Raw genomic sequence first — 6,000 nt, 5'->3', positions numbered from 1 at the left:
ACCAATGAAACGGAATAGAGAATGAAGAAATAAATCCACATACTTCTAAACCACTAATATTCAACAAAAATGTCAAGAATATACAATGAGAAAAGGACACTCTCTTTAATAAATGGTGCTGAGAAAATTGGATATCCATATGTAGATGAGTAAAACTAGACTCCTGTTTCTAAACCTGTACAAAAATCAACTCAAGATAGATAAAAGACTTTAACATAAGACCCAAAATTAAAAATACTAGAAGAAAACCTAGGGAAAACTCTTCTGGACATTGGCCTAGGCAACTAACTTATGACTAAGATTTCAAAAGCACAGGCAACAAAAGTAAAAAAAGGCAAATAGGACTATATTAAACCAAAATGCATGTGCACAATATAGGAGACAGTAACTAGAATGAAGAGACAATCCGTAACATTGGAGAAAATATCTGAAAAGGGACTACTTTCCACAGTATATAAGGAACTCAAACAACTCAACGCTAAAAAAACAAATAATCTCATTAAGTAGTAAGCAAAGGACATGAATAGGCATTTCTCAAAGTGTACAAATAGTCACAAGATACATGAAAAAATGCTCAACATCACTAATAATCAGGGTAATGCAAATCAAAACCACAATGAAGTATCATCTTATCCTATTTAGAACGACTATTGCTAGGTCAGGCGTGGTGGCTCATGGCTATAATCCAGCACTTTGGGAGGCCTAGGTGGGCATATCACCTGAGGTCAGGAGTTCAAGACCAGCCTTGCCAAAATGGAGAAACCCCATCTCTATTAAAAATACAAAAAAATTAGCCCAACATGATGGCGCGCCCCTGTAATCCCAGCTACTTGGGAAGCTGAGGCATGAGTATTTCTTGAACGTGGGAGATGGAGGTTACAGTGAGCTGTAACCCTCCCAATGCACCCCAGCCTGTGCGACAGAGCAAGACTCCATCTCAAAAAAAAAAAAAAAAAAAAAGACCAACAAGAACAGATGCTGACAAGGCTGCAGAGAAAAGGGAACTCTTAAACACTGGGTGGGAATGTAAAGTGCAGCCACTATGGGAAACCGTATGAAGATTTCTCAAAAAACTAAAAATAGAACTATCATATGATCCAGCAATCCCACTACTGGTTATTGATCTAAAGGAAAAGAAGTCAGTATATCAAAGACATACCTATCCTTACATGTTTATTGAAGCACTCTTCACAATACCAAAGATATGGAATCAATCTAAGTCTCCATTGACAGCCAAATGGATAAAGAAAATGTGGTATATATACACAATGGAATAGAATTCTGCCATTGAAAAAATAATGAAATTGTGTCATTTGCAGCAACATGGATAGAGCTAGAAGTCATTATGTAAAATAAACCAGATGCTGAAAAACAAATATTGCATGTTCTCAGTTATATGTTAGAGCTAAATATTTTGATCTCATAAAGGTAGAGAGTAAATGTTAGATAGTACAGACTGATAAGTGTGGGTAAGTGGGAGGAGTGGATGAAGAGAAGTGGGTTAACAAGTAGTAACATACAGTTAGATAAAAGGTATGAGCTCTGTTGTTTGACATCTGTATAGAGTGACTATAATATCAACAATAAATTGTATGTTTCAAAGTAGCTATAAGAGAAGACTTGAATTGTTCTCAACACATAGAAATGATAAAAGGTGATGGACACTTCAAATATCCTGACTTTATCAGTACATATTCTATGCTTGTAATAAAAAGTCACATGCATACCATAAATACATAAAATATTATGTATCAATAAAAATGTTTTAAAATATTTTTTAAAGGTTCTTGGAGTATTAAAGTGTGGAATTGGACACAAAAATGTCAAAAATGTAAAGTAGAGGATTATCTATATTTAAAAATTGTCCACTTTTCTGCTTATCCATACAGCTGTCTTTTGCAGATAATGACTTCTTTTTATAATGTTTCAGGCTGCTTAAATGTGAGGAGGATTTTGCTATGACATCTGTTATTTGTGGAAAGTGAAATCAATCTAATGATTTTATATTATACAATTGTATCATTTCAAATATTGAGAAATGAGAATTTTAATCAATTTAAATCATAACAAATTGCAAATAAATATTTCATTTCATTATGTACCCCAACTGAGCAGACATATCAGAAGGGAGAATGTGCTTCATGAGGTGGGATATACCAGATTGGTTGCTATACTGTGAAGTACCAGCACAATTAACGGAGAGATTTTGTCAAAGTAACGGCACAGAAAGTAAAATTATAATGGTCATTTTTTGTGTGTGTTTTCTTACACTTCAGGTCACAAATTATTATTTCCAGGAGTAGAGATCAATAGGAGAAAAGAGTTTTTATTGTAAAACTTATAAAAGATGCAAAATTATTTCTGAAAGGACAATAACCTACTACAAAATGTCTGTATGCATTTAGACACCATTTAAATTTATGTACTAGGATGGTGATGTTCAAAATGAAAGCCACAGGTCTTGTGTGAATAATGAGCACTTGAAATGTGATTAGAGGGACCAAAAAACATAATTTTTAATTTAATGTAACTTTGATCAGTTTACATTTCATAATGGTTTCTCAATTTAGTTATTGGAAAACGTTAAGTACATTTGCAACAAATCAAGCATGTGAACCTACTTTCTCAATATTTACCTTTATGAAATCTAAATATAGATTATGTATTGCTGATGACAATCTAGTATAAGGATTGATATGTATAAAACTTTCAAATGCTTAATGCAAAAACAACTTAGTACTAAAAAAAGAATGTAAAATAGCTCATAAAGAATTTTATTTGCTTACATATCGGGTCACATTTTGATGATGTCAGGTTAATCAAAATTTACTATTATATATTTATTATATATTTAACAAGAAAAAATAACATATGACATATATTATACATTATCAAAATTAATTTCTTAATGTTTATTTTACTTTTTTAATGTGATTATCAGAAAATGTAAAATTGCATATGTCTTACATTATAGTTTTATTGAATAGCGTTGTTCTAAAATGATGTATAATACTTGTCTTGTATCTGAAACTAAATTTCTTCTCTCCTTCTTTCCCTCACTCTCCCTTTTCCTTGAACTAAATTATTAAATATACTGGCAGATAGTTTAAAAGAACCATTCATGTTTTAATTTCCCTTATATTTTCTTTTTACCTTCTCAATCCTCTAACTAGAAGCTGCTTCCCCCAAAGTATGTAGCACAATGACAGGTATCTATATTCGTATGTGTTGACTATTTTCAAATCTTTGATATAGTAAGAACATGATAAAATCAAATCTGAAACTAAACTAAATTTTATTTGCTTAAAACCTTTTACCTAATAACAAAAACAAAAATAAAAATCTTACTTGCAGAAATGGTTTTGAAAGCAATCATGCAACTGATATTTTAAATGTAATGCATCATTTTAATCTTGGCTGTAATATTCTAATATCAGTAAGATTCACATAATGTTATCTACACAACTCCCATTAGGCCCAACCTCTACAGTCCCATATTATACTTACGTGTCAGGTCGACTACAAGAAAGAAAATAATCTCTTCCTTTGACTGTTAATAATTCAGCAATGTTTTCTTTTTCAAAGTATCATATAATAACATTGATTATATTTTGATGCAGAGTTTTAGATTTTAATACATCTATAGATCTGAAACTACTGCCACAATCAATATACAGAGCAATAACAGTACCACTAAATCCTGGATAGTATTCCTTGATAGTCACACTCTAACCCAACCCCTAACTCTTGGAAAACACTGATCTATCCTCTATCACTATTATTTTGTCTTTTTCAAAAATGACATATAAATGGACTCCTACAATATGTAATATTTCGAACTAGGCTTTTACAAGTTAACATATTGTCTCTGATGTTCATCCAAGTTGTTGAATACATCAATAATTTGTTGATTTTAATTCCTGAGTAGTATTCCATTGTGTGGATCTACCATATTTGTTTATTCAGTCAACCATAGAATATTTGCAATTTTGAGGTTTGGGCAATTATGAATAGGTACTTTTTGTAAAGCTAAACATGCACATGCTATTTATACTTTCAGAATAAAACTTACGTCCACAAAAAACTTCTGCACGAAGATGTTTTTATTTAAAAACATTTATTAATATTTTCAATATATTTGTTATTCATTTCTAGTTTGATTTCCATATGAATTGATAACATTTTGTATTCATTCAATTCTTATAAATTTGTTGAATTTGTTTTATGCCACAGATATGGTATATACAAGTAAATTATTCATATGCATCTTAGAAAAATCCATATTCTCCTGTTGCTTTGAGGTATATTCTATAGATGTCAATTAGATCTATTTGGATGATGATGTCATTTTGTACTTTTATATTCTTGATTAGTTTCTGTCTACTATTTATATCTATTACAGAGAAAGGTGTGTTGAAGTCATATTTGATAGTTGCAGACTTACATATTTTTCATTTCCGCCTGTCAGTGTTTGTCTTGTATATTTTGAAGTTCTGTTATTGGGTACCTGCCTACTTAGGACTGTTATGTATTTCTGGTGAATTAAAATTTTTTTCATTATGTAATGGTCCTCTTTATCCTAGGGAGTTTGTTATGTTCCATATTTCCTTCTTATGTCATTTATTTGTGTAAAGAGTTTTGTTTAGCATTTATTTTAGGTCACATCCTGTGAAAACATATTCTCTTAGTTTTTGTGTTTTTTTTTTTTTGAGAACAGCTTTATTTTATCTTCATTCTTGATAGATGTTTTTGCTAGATATAAACTTCAGAATAATGGTTCTTTTCTTTTAGCACTTGCGTTATTTTTCTTCTCCTTCCATAGTTTCTGAAATAAAATCCTCAGTCATTCAAAATGTTTTTCTCCATTGGTAATGTGTCATTTTTTTTTCTCTTGGTGCTCTTGAAATACTTTGTTTTTAGTTTGCAGCAATTTGATTATCATCTGTTTTGGTGTGAATTTGTATGGGTTTATCCTATTCGGAAACTTACGGACTTTTTGAGTGAATCCAAACATTTATGTCTTTTGTTAAAATTTGGAAGTTTTCGATCATTTTTTATTCAAATCTTTTTCCAGCACTACTTTCTTCTTTCCGTATGAAACTTTGATACCACAAATGTGAGATATTTTGTGTTGGTCCCAAAGATCCCTAGTCTTTGCTTATTATTTATTATTAAAACATTTTTCTTTGTTGTCCAGATTAGACTATTTATATTGCTAAATCTTCAAGTTCACTCTTTCATTCTCTCATCTTTATTTTGCTATTTATCAGTGAAGGTTTCGTATCTATTTTTACAATCTCAGTTCTAAAAATCCTGTTTGGGTCTTCTTTATATTCCCTGTTTCTTTACTAACACATGAAGTTTTCCCATTTTTTAAGTGTTCATGACTGCTTGTTGGAGTATTTATGAATTAGTTAAGTTAAATATTTTGTTTGAACATTTCAAATCTGTGCCATTTCATTGTTGGTATTATCTGATTGTCTACTTCCATCTTAGTTGAGATTTCCCTTGTTTTTATTTCTTTCTCAGTAATTCTGGATTATATACCGTACACCTTCATTATTATATTATAGAGCTCTGGCTTTTATCTGAATTCTAATGTTTTGTTGTTGTTGTTTAATTTAACTGGCAACATGCCTGATTAGTTTCAAGCCACTAGTTCCAACACTCTTCTGTGGGTTGTTGTTTTAATATCAGTTCTTTCTTTTAATCCATTTACATTGTTAATTCAGATCTGTCCTGGTGTGCACTATTCCACAGTCAGCCTGGGTCCTTGGTTGTGGTCCATTCTCAAAGTCTTTGGTATGCTGATTAAGATCAGGTTCATGCATGTGAAGTTGAGATGAAACCAGTAGATCTTAAACAATTTTGTGAGTTTATCTCTTGGGCTTTTCTTTTTCTGTATAATATCCTGGGTACTTTAAAGCTCCCAGGAGCTCCCTTTGCCAGCCATAGGAAGACAGAGGGAAAAAAGAAAAAAAAAAAAAAAAAAAACAACGG

The sequence above is a fragment of the Macaca nemestrina genome, chromosome 13 (assembly GCF_043159975.1).
Source record: "Macaca nemestrina isolate mMacNem1 chromosome 13, mMacNem.hap1, whole genome shotgun sequence".
Taxonomy (NCBI): Eukaryota; Metazoa; Chordata; class Mammalia; order Primates; family Cercopithecidae; genus Macaca; species Macaca nemestrina.
Note: the sequence above shows the minus strand (reverse complement) of the source record.